Below are 16339 nucleotides of genomic sequence, written 5' to 3'. Positions count from 1 at the left end.
GGCTGAGCAAGCAGAGTGGAACTGGAATTAAATGAAGGGTGTGTTGGAACGACATTAGAGAAGGTGCCAAGGAAAACTGCCATTAAAAAAGACAAGACTGAGACAGGCTTGGAAGAAAGCTGGCTGAAGAGTCTGTACTCAGTTGAAAACCTACTTCTTCAGTACAACAGAATCAGACTTGAGTCTCACTAACCTTTGGCTGTCTGCCTGTCCCTATGACATCTGCTGTTTGGCGTGCCCACAGAAAGGCTGAAAGCATAGTATTGTTATCAGTTCCTTTGGTAGCTCCAAAAGTAAGGATTTGTGCAGCTGGTATAAAGGCTGGTTTCACAATCATATTTAACAGGTTGGATGTGGGCTTTTGAAATAAATCTCCCAATAATCCCTGCTTTCTGTAGCATGATTAGCTTTTGGGAGTGACTGTAAACTGGACTCCTTTTGAGTGGATGTAAGCCAAGAGAGCATCCTTGAGTCTGTTCCTTTCAGTAATGACAACCAAACCATGGGACCAGGTGAGAGCTATTCTGAAGTAGATCTCCATAAAATGGCTACAATGGACATCGGTTCTTTGGTGTTTACTCTGCAAAATGGACCTACACTCATTTCCCAGTAAGACAGAGCTTTGGATTGCACTGCTGCTAATCACCAGTGTGATATCAAATTGATACATGCTCTCTTTTAGAAAAACAGACAGATCAGAAGAAAGTTAGCATTAGAAGGTCAAACCCCATGCAACATTACAGGCTTGGGGGAGAGTGGCTGGAAAAGGTGCCCAGAGGAAAAGAACCTGGGGGTGTTGATCAGCATCTGGCTGAATATGAGCCAGCTTGTGCCCAGGCAACCAAGAAGGCCAACAGCATCCTGGTCTGTACTAGAAATAACATAGGCAGCAGGACCAGGGCAGTGATCATCCCTCAAATCCTGTGTTCAGTTCTGCACCCCTCACTACAAGAAAGACATTGAGGTGCTGGAGTGAGTCTAGAGAAGGGCAATGAAGCTGGTGAAGGGTCTGGAGCATAAGTGTGATGGGAGCAGCTGAGGAATCCGGGGTTGTTTAGTCTGGAGAAGAGAAGGCTCGGAGGGACCTTATCATTCTCTAACTACGTGAAAGGATGGACTAAGGATGTAGCTGGACTCTTCTCCCAAGTAACAAATGATACAGCAAGAGGTAACAGCCTCAAGGTGCATGAGGGAAGATTTAGACTCGATATTAAGAAAGGATTGTCAGGCATTGGAACAGGCTGCCCAGGGCAGTAGTGGAATCATCATACCTGAAAGTGTTCAAAAACCATGCACATAAGGCCCTCAGTGACATGGTTTAGTGGTGGACTTGGCAGACCTGGGGTAACAGTTGGACTTGATGATCTTAAAGGTCTTTTCTAATCTAGTTGATTCTGTCATTCTATGAACATAGCCTATAAATTTTTAATTAATTTTACATGGGAAAACTTAACTAACACATTTACAGTACATAAACATGTGTACATACCTGTCATGTTTACATGTTAATATTGCCTTTATGTATTCAGCTTTCATTTTCTCCTCTCCATATGTCATGGTTTAAGTCCAGTCAGTAACTCGGAACCACGTAGTTGCTCTCTCACTCCCCTTCTTTCCTCCCTCCACTCCTCTCTTGGAGGGATGGGGAGGAGAATCAAAAGAATGTAACTCCCACCAGTTGAGATAAGAACAGTCCAGTAACTAAGGTATAACACAAACCACCACTGCTACCACCAATAATAATAATGATAAGGGAAGTAACAAGGGAAAAGGACACAATCGCTCACCACCTGCTGACTGATACCAAGCCCAACCTGAGCAGTGATCTACCTCTTCCAGGTAACTGCCCCCAGTTTATATACTGGGCATGATGTGCTGTGGCACGGAGTACCTCTTTGGTTAGTTTGGGTCAGGTGTCTTGTCTCTGCTTCCTCCTGGCTTTCCCTCCTCCCTGGCAGAGCATGAGACTCACAAAGTCCTTGGTCAGACTAAACATTACTAAACATCAACAAAAAACAGTGGTGTTATCAGCGCTGTTCTCAGGCTGAAAGTCAAAACCACAGCACAGTATCAGCTACTAAGAAGGAGAAAAATGACTGCTACTGCTGAACCCAGGACACCATAAGATCCCTTCTTCCTTCATGGATACTGCTCCCTTTCCAATTGGTTTTTAATTTACTTTGTAGTGTAAAACATTACTTCACCTTACCTTCACTGTGCATTAATCAGACCTACAGTGAAAACTGAATTATTAGTTTACCTCATCTAATGTTTATTGCTGCAATATGGAGCCCTTTAATGGACATTAGTGGCTTTGTGGATTGATATTATGGGGAACTGGAGGATACTACCTGGGTCCTACAGCTAGGGCACAGGACTGTAGCACTCACAAATCAGCAGCATATGAACAGTGAAAATCTTAGAATTACATAGCACACATTTTGTGATTGCAATCACCTTTCTGAGTGCTTATCTTGTTGGAAAAATGGATCAAGTTGACAGCTGTGAAGATTACATTTTAAAAGGTTTGTTGACCATAGACATCAAAGTATGTCTGTGGAAAAACAAAGACCACAATCGCAGTATCTCTGGTCAATTAAAACTGCAGGTTCTGTCTCTAACAAGTTCATTTGTTACTGCTGTGTAGTCAGAGTAATGTTGTATAGAAAACATTAATCCGGATTTTGCTTTGTTACCTTATTTTTGAGTGCTTGTGTGTTCTTAAGATTTGTAATTGTTTTATATAGAATAAATAATAAATAAAATAAATAAACCCAGTTCAATTGAGTAGATGTCAGTTGCAGCTGAAAGTGCTGAGCACCCCTAAAGGTGAAGGTGAAGTTACATTGAAGGTATATTGAAGGTATATTGAAGGCAAAAATCCAGCCCTGCCCTATGGTGCAGCACAATGTTATACCACCCCTTAATGATTCGTGGAAAGTTCTTATTTTTTTTTCAAAATCTTTAGGATAGGTAGCAAAATCTTTCTTTTCCCACCAAAAAGGATAAGTTTAATATTACACTTAACACAGCCTTAACTACAGCTTTTAAAACAATAATGTTATTTCCTATATGTGAGTAATCCCAGATCTAAAGTTACTAATTTTAATGTATATTTGACATTAGCAGCATCCAATTTAAACACAATTCAAAAATCACTAGTCAGAACTAACGTAACCTTTCTACAATCCTTTTCTTGGATCAGAGATATGGACTTTGCCTCTTAGCTTTTAAAGTGTAGGTGAATAACTTGAATCAAGGAGAATGTCTTACAGTTTGTGGTATCAAATGAACTTCATGAACATACAATCATTAGAACATGGACTTTGAAAATTTATTTCACTGTAAATAAAAGAAGGAGTTTCCATTAGTTTAAAACAACAGTAGATAAAAAAGTATCTCTTCACAAAGAATAAAACTTATAAATGTTTCAGAGGGAGGGTAATGTCTGCTTTTGCTATGAGGCAGTTATAATAATTACAGACAGCACAACGAATGCCCTTTCAAAAATCCTTTTCCTCCTGAAGTACCTATGTATGATATTCAAAACAGCCGTATCTGCCTCATGGTACCTATTTAAGATATACCTAGCAAATGAAAACTGAATTAACAATAGTAGTTTGAAAATCCCTAAGGTAATAACGAAACTATATACTTCTAGAAGACAGTTATTCTCCAAATGGCTTACAGCAACATCTCCAGGCTATATAGTAACAGATGCCAATGAAAATGATTGTATATTTCTTTCTTCTCACTAGTTAACCCTCAGGTATGATGATTTCAGGCTCTCTGATTTTCTGGCTTACTTTCCACACATATTACATATAATGAATTTAACACCAAAAATTGCATGTAACTCGTACACAGAATAGTTGAAAATACACCCCAGGTTTAATTTTTTGATCTGGCTTACTGTATTCTGTAGTGTAAATGCTACATCCCTCTGAGGAACTGAAGTGACAGCAAAGGCTGGGTCCAGTCCTTCTCAGAGATGTTAACAGAAGTCCAGAAAGGCCCCTGAAGTGTCCAATGGAACCCTCCTTCCTGCACTAGCACATTTTGGGCAGCTCTTGGCTGCTTGTCTAATTCTATCTTTTGAAAGGCCCAAGGAGTTCCCCAGTGCTTTAGTGCTCTTTGATCTCTTTTCTTTAAGTTGGCAAAGCAGTTCTGCCTTAAGGGTTGAATAGAGGAATCTTACTCTGACAGCCATAAATCTGGAAAAAATGTTTATGTTCCTGTTAGGAACCTGCTTATCTAGGCGACTCTTACTTTTCTTGCTTAGCAGCTTTTCTAATCTAAATCCACAGGAAGCAAAGGCTCAGAGGCATGCTATATATTAAGAAATAATGTATATATTTCATAGTTTAACACAAATTAGTGTGTACTGGGGACAATGGAGTGATTATTTTATGCCCTTAATATTTGAATACACAGAGGATCTCTGCTATACTTATTCCAGTCTAAATTCTTATTGTCAGAATATGGGTAGATAGAACATAATAAAATATCAGGAATATTTTGCAAACTGAAACTAATATTTTCTCACTTCTGCTAAAGTCTACTTTTAGTCTACTGCATCCACACTGGTATATAGGCATTATTATCTTTGAATTACCTGGTACCTCAAGTACTCTCTTCCCTGACTCCCAGGCAGAAAAGCTTATCAATTTCTACCACTGAAATGTTATCACATTTCTATTATACTAATCAACAAGATTATCTACATCTATTTGTATGATAATATGATCCTTTACTATATTAACAATAATTTACATAAACTGGAGTTGCAGTAAAAGTACATATAATAATTTCAAATAAACCCGTGATACCATTAAGCAAAACTGTTCCTAACAGTAACTATTTCTTGAACAACTCATTTAATTGCTTTTGATTGATTCTCATTGGCAGGCAGATGTTTAGATATTTTCAGGAAAGCAGAACTTGATCATACATAACACTTACTTGAGAAGACAAACGTCATAAATTCAAATGTCTTCCTTTCTTCCTTCTTCCATGCCTCCTTCATTCCTCCAGCTATTATTGCTAAGCATGATGCCATACAGTATGGAATATCCCCTTGGTCATTTGGGGTAAAGCGTTCCAGCTTTGTCTCATCCCAATATCTTGTTCATCCGCAGCCTACTCACTGGCAGGGCAGCATGAGAAGGCCTGGGTGCTGTGTAAGGACTATCCAACAATAACTAAATTGTCAGCATGTTATCAGCACTGCTTTGGTCACAAATCTAAACCATAGCACAATACAAGCTATTACAAAGATTAAATCTATGCTAGCCAAAACCAGTACATACAGGAATAAATCCCTTTCCATTCTTACATGATTTTATAGTAAAGATTAAAATATTAGCCTTCCAAAATTCTCAACAGCCTGGCAAAAAAAATTAGAAGTTTATTAACTAGGTCGAAAGCTTTCAAAACATTCTAAATATTTTTTAAAAATGCATTATTTTTCAACTGGAAGTTAACGAGAGTCAGTAACATGTGTTTTTCTAATGGCCTCAGTTATTCATTTTCAGTATTTCATGACATGAAGTAAGAAATTGAATAAAATAGGGAAAAATGTGAATCATCTCTTATTTGCCTAGATGCTTCTCCTGAAGCTAGGACCATCTGCAGAGTTTGTTTGCTGCATTAGACAAATGAGTGATTTTTCTTATCCAGGGTTAAATCCATTTTTAATTTAATTCAAAGACACATAGAGTTTGTCCATTGTAAAGACCTCTACAACTGCTTTCCTTTTACTCTGACTTTGCCTGAGGCCCATGTATCTTTAAACTACAAAATACAAACAGGTATTCTTTATCTAATCACAGTAGAATCAAATTCCGAATATTGGAATATGTATTTCATTAAAACACACAGCATATCTACAGGGAAAAAAACTTAGCATTCAGCATAATCCAGTATATGTGTAACAGTCAACATGGGCAGGATGCGCCTCACTTAACACTACTAAAACTTTGTCTGGGTTTAATGGATTTAAACAAATTCTCTGAATAAAAAACCAACAAACCCAAACCCAACTATCAAAGACTTTGAAATACAAGGGACTCTACCTTATGTAAAAGTTAACAGTTTACCAAATGCTAGAACACTATTTAGGGGAAGTAACTCTATATATTTATTCTATGTTTACATTCTTTCCTTCTAATATAGGGAGTGAGAAAATATGTATACTGTATATAAAGTATCAGGATATATTTTCTCTGTATTTATAATTTTGTATTCCTCTTGGATATTTCATTAGTCATTGTTGCAGATAGGGCACAAGCCCAGAACAAGTTTTTACTCTGATCCAAAATGGACTGGTTGCCCTGTTCTTTAATGTTCTCAACCTCATTTACCTACAGGGGAAAATTCTGCACCGGACCTGCAGCCCATGAGCTTTTTGAGGTGAGTAAATCCAGGCAATTTTAGAATGTGATTCATCTGACTTGTTGAATAGCACCTCTGTACCCAGAAAATGGAGGATGTATAACCTAGAAATCCCAGCCAACAGTACAAATTATCTTTATGTTTGTGCTCAATGATTGTGTCTTTATCAAAACTTTTTATCCTCACTAGTGTTGTGTGAGCAGCAAATATGTAGCAGGCACCTGGAATGCATTTTTGTGTGATATAATTCTTTCAGTAAGTTTGTCTGTTGATTAATTTATTACAAGTACAGTAGGAAGACAGGCAGTTATGCTCTGCCACAAAAAATGGTGACTGGTCTTGATTAAACTTTTAATGGAAAATGGCAAAATTTATGGGTGGAACTTAATTCTCTCAGAACTCCCAGTATCATCAACCAGCCTATGACTGGCTCTGTTTAGAAGACCTTGTTGGGCAGTATGCTTTCAGTGTGGTTTGGCTTAATATCTAGTAAGGCAGAACTGAGTTATACTCTTATAGAATCTCATGGTAGATCTACTCCATGTTAATGAGTAGTTAGATATTAATATGCTTAATAGGATGCACTTTTTACATGAGCATTCTGGGAAAAAAAAAGAAATTTGTATAGAAGCTTCATTCAGAAAGATGCATAACAGCTGTTTTGTACATGTGTATCAATCACTGTATTTGAAAGCGTCTTCTTTCCAACCATACTAAACTCTGAGTAACTTGTATGTGGAATTTCACAACACAATTATGTTCTCTCATCAAAATCATACTGAAGGCAGAATCCACAAAGACAAGGCAAAAAGGACCATACAGTAATGCCAAGAGGTACAACAATGACTGGATAATGATCTGAACTTTCCTTCTCTACAAAATACAATTAAAAAATATGAATTCAGGAAATTCAGAATAAAAGAACCAGCAGCCCAAGTTGTTGTGTATTAGTTGCATAATAATGCACACAATATTACAGCATGATAATCCTTCTTTACTATAAGTGTATATTCAAATGAAGCACTAATTCTTAATCTATGTCCAGATCTGTTGCAAAATAAGGTTTTACACCTTTTGAGAAGGAAATATATGTAAAAAATGAGTGAGATGTAAGTTAGCGGTCACCACACCACCAATAAATTTCCTGGTATGCAATAACATTTTTTAATCTGAATGTCCTGCCAAAATATGCTGTTTGGAGGTTATACAGGCCATTCTTCCCCATCCCCAGCATTTTGTTTTCCAGAGGAAACAAAATTCACTGAGGTGTGCAGACACAGTGCTCCAGATAAGTTCCTTTAAGTGTTTAACAGAGAGGAATAATTACTACCTTCAACCTGATGGCTGCCCTCTCTTGTACTGTCCAGAAGGATGTTGCCTTTTTGTGCTCCACAATGCCCAATTTCTTTCCTGCAAAACTACTTTCTGGTGAGTTGGACCACAGCCTATACTGGTGCATGGGATATTTCATCCCAAAAGGCATGATCTGGCATTTTACTTCACTGAAATTAATGAGGCTTCAATCAATGTATTTCTCCAGTCTGCTGAGGTCTCTTTAAGTAACAGCCTTTCCCTCGACTTTATTGACCCCTCCCTTAATTCTCTATAGCTGCAAATTTGCTGTGAGTGCTTTCTATTCTGTCTATCAGGTCGTACATTAATAAACAAACTAAACTGGTATTAGCTCCAGTTGGTTCTTTACTAATAATAGGCAGCCAGCCATGCATTGTATTGCTGATCAGAAGCCACTGAGCCTGGTCCAGCCAAGTTTTCACCTACCTTATAATCCATTGTATTGTGTTTGCATGGCAAGGTTTTGGTAATGTGGGAGCTTCTGTGAGGACCTGCTAGAAGCTGCCCATATGTCCCATAGAACCAGTGCCAACCAGCTCCAAGATGGACCTGCCCCTGGCAAAGTCCATCAGCCATGGTTGTAGCACCTCTGGGATAACATACAAAGAATGTAAGGGGTTGGCAGGGGTGAGGGAACTGCACCTGCAGCAAGAGGCAGTAGTGAGAATATGTGATAAACAGCTCCACAGACACCCAGGTCAGTGCAGAAGGAGGGGCAGGAGATGCTCCAGGTGCTAGAGAAGAGATTCCCCTGCAGCCCGCAGTGTAGTCCATGGTGAGGCAGGCAGTGTCCCTGCAGCCCAAGGATGTCTGTAGTGGAGCAGGAGGGTAAGACCAAAGGAGTGGCCCCATAGAATGCCTGCACTGGATCGGGCTCCTGGTAGGACCTGTGGCCCTGTGGAGAGAGGAACCAGTGCTGGAGCAGGTTTGCTAGCAGGAGCTGTGACTCCACAGGGGACGCACACTGGAGCAGTCTGCTCCCGAAGGATGCACGCCATGGAAGGGACCCACCCTGGACCCATGAGGAATTACAGCCTGTGGGAAGAAATCACACTGGAGAAGTTCATGAAGGACTGTCTCCTGTGGGAGGGACCCCAGTGCTGGAGCAGGCAAAAAGTGTGAGGAGTCTTTCCCCTGAGGAGGAAGGAGTGGCAGGGGCAACATGATGAAATGACCACAACTCCCATCCCTGTTCCCCTGCACTGGTGGATGGAAGGAGTTAGAGAAAATCAGGAATGAAATTAAGTCTGGCAAGAAGAGAGGGGTGGGGAGAAGGTGTTTTTAAGATTTGGTTTTATTTATCATTGTCCACTGTTTTTTCCATGACAGTAATTACTGAGTGATCTCTCCCTGTCAATATGTCAACTCACAAGCATTCAATTATATTTTTGTCTCCTCTGTCTTGTTGTGGAGGGGAGTGATAAAGCAGCTGTGGTGGGCCCCTGGCACCCTATCAGGGTCAACACACCACATCCACCAATCCAAATAATGATAAATATTGCTGCAGAAATACCATTTCAGTAGAACAACTAGCCCTCAAGTAGTCTAGCCAAAATTCTGCTTAGTTGGGAAACAGTTATGAAAAATTAGACATTTGGAATTTTCTGTTTTAGTCAGAGACTTTATTTGCAATGACTAACAGGAAGTCTAGATAACTAGCTTAGGTTAGAAATCTTTAGAATTTGAAAACTTAGGTGAGATGAATCCATCCTCACTAAAGAAGCTTCTATTTCAAAACTATGTAGAGTGACTTACATAGCAATCCTTCAGAAACAGATGCAAGTATCTTCATCAGTTGTGTCCACAAGCAAGGCTGAAAATGCAGACCAGCTAACTAGTGAAAAGGCATTTTAGCTAAACAACCCTGTTATGAACACTACAACTGGCTGATCAGCAAGGTGCATAACCTGTGTTATCTAAGATCCTCAGCACCAGCATGGATTGTAGTGACTTCTGCTGCCAGCAAGGTGCTCCAAGATATGTTTCTACAAACAAGTGGTTTGTCTAGAAAAATTCAGCAGAAGACCTATCATAATAAAAACCATCAGGCACACCGTCTATCACAAAGTGGAAGAAAAATATATATATATGCATTTGTTCAACTCATTTTCCCAGGCTGTGAGGAAGCCAGACCCAAACTGAGCTATTACTGTAGAAATAGAATGGTTAACTCTGAAGTATTGTGCAAAGTCTGCTGGACTGTTTAAATGACAGAAAATCACTTCCTTCAGAAAAGCTATGACATTGCTCTGAAGACATATCATGAGTGGCATTTTCTGGACCCAAAAGTGAATTTTATGTGCTGTACATGTGGCACTTGCATGATCAGGATATGAGATTTCACAAGCTTTAAGTAAATTGTCACATTCCTCCCATCAAAACATAATACCATCCGTTGGAAACCTCAGACTTAGGCAGAACACGACACAGACAAGCCACAAGATATTTTCTTCCTATCCATAACAGCTGTACAGCAGTGCATCAAAAATCACAGGATTTCCTTCACAGCTTTTTAGCTAATACGAGTGAAATTATGATGAAATTATGAGCCTCAGAGATATACGAATGTCCATTCTTACCCAAAATACAAATATTGCTTTCTACACTGCATTGTAGTCTATTGCCTGTGTGCTACCTTAGTAGCTACCTTTTCACTAAGCTTTCCTTTTCTAAAGGTTGTTTGCACTTCATAGAAATTTTGCTTGTACTAGAGACTTTAAAACTAAAAGAGCTGCATAAGCAGAAAGTTTATTTTATTATTGTATTAAAATGGGAAGTTCATATATAGTTTAAGGTTGGAAGGTAAGGAAAACCAAAAGTGAGGCCCCTTCACTTTGACAGCCGAATTCCAACAGCACTTGGAAGTGGAAGATAAGATTCCGCCATTCATAAAATGTTCCATTTAGAGGGAATAGTCCTTATCTTTTGGCTTTGTACAAAAAACTGTAATTATAGGAAGTATTTCAGGAAATTGTTACATTATGAAGGAACGTCTTGCAATAATATGCATAATAAATACTGTAGACATTAGCAAGTTTAATTCTGCTCATACTTGCCCTGGTCATTGGCTAATGTCCAAGGGAAGAAAACATTTGTTAAACGTGATTGATTATTTTTGAAAATACTTTGCCAATAACTATTTTGTAAATCTTATATGGTAATTCTTTTCTTCCTCTACCCTCAAAGTAGTTCTTCAGCAATTTTTCCATTTTCTATATTCTACCTTAATATATAGGATAGTTAGGGTTGGAAAGGACCTTAAAATCATCTAGTTCCAACACTGCTTCATGGGCACACACTAAACCATGCCACCCAAGTCTTCTTCCAACTTGGCCTTGAACACTGCCAGGGATGGAGCATTCACTACCTCCCTGGGCAACACATTTCAGTGCCTCACCACCCTAACAATAAAGAACTTCCTCCTTATTCCTTCCTCCTTCTTTCCTCCTTATCTAAACCTCTGCTGTTTTAAGTTTCAACCCATTACCACTTGTCCTATCACTACAGTCCCTAATGAAGAGTCCCTCACCAGCATCCCTGTAGGCCCCTTCAGATACTGGAAGGCTGCTATGAGGTCTCCATGCAGCCTTCTCTTCTCCAGGCTGAACAGCCCCAACTTTCTCAGCCTGTCTTCATATGGGAGGTTCTCCAGTCCCCTGATCATCCTCGTGCCCCTCCTCTGGATTTGTTCCTAAAGTGATCTGTGATTGTTTCAGCCCTCCTTTCCCAAGTAGTGATATAGAACATTTTTACATACATAGGCAATTCCTGTTGCAATCTGCTCATTTTTTTGTTTTGAGTGTTCCATGTGTATGAGAATAAGATCATTTGTGTAAAAAATCCTCCTTTCAAAGCTATGCCATATGGCATAGATTAATCAGGAGTACTCTATACAAAATTAAAAAAAAAAAGAAAAAAGGTAGATAGATGATGATAGATAGATAGATAGATAGATAGACAGATAGATTATATATACAGAGATACATAGTTAGATAGATATGTCTTAGAGAAATTCCTAACCAGTAGTGGGAGAATCCAGGAGGCTTTATTGTTAACAAAAGTTTCTAATTATTCACACTTTTCATTAGATGTAAAATTAAATAACACTTTTTTATCAGATTAGAATAGGAAGTGCAATGATTTGCACTTGCTCATTGTACATGAATCAGAAGAAAGTGTCTCTCAAATTCACATTTTTGGGAATATTCATACAAGGAAGTCATAATATATATCTGGATGGCAAACTGAGAATCTCCCTTTCCCTTTTCAAGCTTTCTGTGAACTCTAAAATTAAACACATAAACTCTACAAACTCAAACCAGTACAACTGTCAGATTTCTAAGAAATTTTGTAATTTAAAGATTGCTTTTCTAACCTTCTTTGGTTTTCTTTGCTGATTGAGTCATTTTCATTTCATGAATTCTGTTCTTTCCAGCTGCTTTACATGGTAGTTTTCACAAATTTATTTAACATTGCTGAGGTTTCCTTACCTTGTGCTGACAAGGGGTTTAGAGGGCTGTGGCTGGAGGCTGCTGTTCAACATTTACCACAAACTTGTACAAAGGTCTGATCAGCAATGCAGCTAGACTTGCCTTGAAATTCCTCACTGTAAAAAATAAATGACCCTTTCAGAGCAACTATGGACAGTGTGAGTCCTTTTATTCTTACTGAATAAGAAGCGATTTGACTGCATTTTTAAATACCTTTCAGGATTTTAATTTGTAAAAGAAAAATTAAAAAAACCAAAACAAATATTTACTTCTCTGAAAAATGGCAGTATCTGCAATGTTCATAGCCTGCTCATGTTAAAATAATTAGTTTTTAAAGCATTTTAAACAGATTAGTTACACATATTCTGTTTAATAGAAAAAGTTCATTTCTTCTGTATCACTTAAGAATTCATTAACATTAATAAGCTCTTTGAAGAAAAGATATTTCTTCGTAGCAGCAGCAAAAATAAGTAAAAACTAAGTGTATGTTCAAGTCCCATTTTTGTATTCTAAACAGCTGAGTGCTCTTGAATTAGTCTGAGGCTTACACATGTAAAGACCTCTCCTGAGATTAAACATTCATGCAACTAGCCAGTGCTAGTCACTGTTAGTATAGATAGCTTCTTACTAGAAGTGGAAACTGGGAGTCGGTTTTAAACTAACACAGAAGGGGCTAAAACCTTAGTCAATCTTTAATCAAAGTAGCTAGGAAGTCACTGCCATAAAATAAAATGAGCAACCTTCCAGGTCTCTTGTACTGCTACCTGAAGTTAAGTTGCTTTTATGGTACATTCAGCATGCTTGAAATAAGTAGATGGGAATTTTCTTTTCCTGAAATTAAAGTATGTGTATAGTAAAAGTACAATCACAACACAGTCTGTTTTCATTTATTTTACAGCCCTTTCTGCGTCTTCTGATACCTGTTGTCCTGGGTTCAGCAGTAGCAGTCATTTTTCTCCTTCTTAGTAGCTGATACTATGCTGTGGTTTTGACTTTCGGCCTGGGAGCAGCACTGATAACACCAATGTTTTTAGTTGCTGCTTAATAATGTTTACTGTGACCAAGAACTTTATGAGTCTCATGCTCTGCTAGGGAGGAGAGGAAGCTGGGAGGAAGCAGAGACAAGACACCTGACCCAAACTAACCAAAGAGGTACTCCGTGCCACAGCACATCATGCCCAGTATATAAACTGGGGGCAGTTACCTGGAAGAGGTAGATCACTGCTCAGGTTGGGCTTGGTATCAGTCAGCAGGTGGTGAGCGATTGTGTCCTTTTCCCTTGTTACTTCCCTTATCATTATTATTATTGGTGGTAGCAGTGGTGGTTTGTGTTATACCTTAGTTACTGGACTGTTCTTATCTCAACTGGTGGGAGTTACATTCTTTTGATTCTCCTTCCCATCCCTCTGCAAGGTGGGGAGGAAGGGGAAAGGGGGGAGTGAGACAGAGACTGTGTGGTCTGATTTACAGCTGGGCTTAAACCATGACACCTGTGCATGAAAGAGAGTGAGGTAACAAATCTCATGTTATGAGTTGAGGAGTGAAAGCTGTTGATGGTTGATATAGAGATTGGGTGGGAGGATGCACAATGCAGTACTCTGGCAGTAGGGAGTTCACCAATGATCCTCTTTAATTAGATTGTGTCTGAAAGGAGCTGTAGTGTAATTGCCAGGACAGCGAATAATCTTGAAGCAGCTGAGAAATATCCATAAAGAAGCCATGCCTGAAAGCTTTCTTTATCAGGAACACAAGAAGACGTGGGAAAATAACTAGAATGTGACTCAGTAATTTCACTTTTTACAATACATTCATGAAAGCACTAAATAATTTTTGTGTCCCACATATACTTCAGGAGAGGCAGATATAAGAACTGCAAAAAAAAAATTCAGGTTGATCCTTTGGAAGAGGAAAGTTGTATGAAGAAGAAACTGATCCCACCTAACTTTATTTTCTGCTGGTATCTGAGTGATTTCACTTTAATTCTTAGAATCTGACAGTGACAGTGATTCCTTTTTAAAACTGACTTTGCAATAATTTTTAATGTAACTTCCCACTGGATAACAGTTTTCTTCAGATCATGTAACTTTTTCCTTGTACTACATATTTCTATAGGGAGAATGAATTTTGGTTTTCAACCCAATTATGAGTTCCTTTTGCCTCAATCACTCTAGGTACCAAAATTTTTACTTAACTGGTAACTGTAGTGCTATCACATTCCCATGTCATATTTTGCAGCATAGCCAAGGTATAGAAGATGTGCTTAAAATGGTCAGAAATGCATGTGGCTTGATAGCTGCATCCTGGGCACAGCAGGACTAGGGAACAGAGACTACTGCTGTCCTTCTGAGATGGGAAACTATAAGGAGCATAGATCTGTCACACCCTTAAATTAAGCTAAAAAAAATGGTATCTCTAGACCTACTCTCATTTTTTGTTACATTTGTTATATGACCTATGTCTTATATAGCTCTCTTGCTAGAGTGATTAGAAAGGTTAAATAAGGGTGTCTTAAAAATATATTAGATAGAATAAATAATTATTAAGCTTCCAGCAAAACAGTGCATACGATACTTGAAATGTGGCATGCTGTTGTTGTAAGTTCTCTTTTGAGTAAAAGGCATTTAGAAGTGCTCTGAATATCATAAAATGTTGAACCTACATATGTGTGAATGGTTTATAAAAACAGACGGAAAAAAAGTTTGGTTTTCAGATGTTTTGCTCATAATGCCACACATCTCACCCCTTTATATTTCTTCTCCCAGACAGTAAGAAACTTTGCTACTGTATATATTACAATAATTTGCAGCTCCTATTCTCTAAATCCAAAGTGATCAGATAGCTCCAGTAACTTCTCTCTTTGTGGAGACTAACAAGGTGATTTAACTATTTCCAGTAAGAATAAAAATATGAATTAGGACAGAATATACCTCCTTCAGTGTGATCACTATTATCACTGAATCCAACCTGCATTTTAAACTATTCCTGGCTTTGCTGCCACTGGCTATATTATCATAATTTCTGTTTTCTAAGTTTTTCTATACTTCAAGAATATGCACTTCAGACTAATAATAGAGTTACCACAAGGGTCAATGGAAAATACTAGGTAATATTTCCAGAAAGATGTTAGGCTAGTTGCAAGGCCTAAAAGACCAGGCTTTCCAAGGGAGGTCCAATGGAAGGAAAACCCAGAAAAGTAGATGTCCTTTGCTGTCATTTGATATAGGACAGGGAGAAATTAAAGTCTCTCTCTCTACTGCTAAATGAAATTGAGTCCTGTTACAGGCTTACACACAGAAATGTGGTCATACATGCTGTTAGCACTCTGGCAGACTATGGAGCTGCACATTGTTTGAGTTAGGGAGAGTAAGATAGACTAGGGAAGCAATACTATATGTTTCCTTTATTCTTATACTCATGATGTGTTAAAGACAGAAATGAAATCTATACAGTTGGACAAACACATACAGTCTGGTCTCCACTAGCACTGTGGTTCTTAAGGTCTTACACAGACCTTCACTTTCTCTATTTGAGAAATGTTTTGTCAGGTATAGTATAGCTGTTTTCCTCTTTCACCCCAGTAAATCTTTTCTTTTTAAGCTACATTATTCATCTTTTCAAGAGACAAGAACAATTAATCTGGTTTGCCTCAGTTTAATTTCTGCAGATTTTTATATGGTGGGGGAGAGCTCATGCCAGTATCTCTAATGGAGACTTCAGACTGAACCTGAGAGTGGTGCTGCTGTGACTCAAATACTAACAGAAGGTTGTATTGAACCACATCATGAGATGATGCAGAGGTGTTTAGAGGTTAAGTGCTCTACTCCCACACCACATGAAACAATGGGAATAAAAAGAAATCCAGCTTGAGTGAGCTCAAAGCAAGGCCATGGAAATTGTGTAAAAATAAGCTTTAGTGTAGGAGGCTTCAGTATCTTCAGCTTTACAAAAGAGAAGGTGGATGAATGCCTTAATAACTGTATGCACATACTTGTTAATAGAAATGTTTGACTAAGGTATTCCACACTCAGGCAGCATCCATTTTGAATTTGGAGAAAGTGGCCTAAAATATTATGCAGAAGAGTGAGGATTGAACAGTTTGGGAT

The sequence above is a fragment of the Melopsittacus undulatus genome, chromosome 1 (assembly GCF_012275295.1).
Source record: "Melopsittacus undulatus isolate bMelUnd1 chromosome 1, bMelUnd1.mat.Z, whole genome shotgun sequence".
Lineage (NCBI taxonomy): Eukaryota > Metazoa > Chordata > Aves > Psittaciformes > Psittaculidae > Melopsittacus > Melopsittacus undulatus.
Note: the sequence above shows the minus strand (reverse complement) of the source record.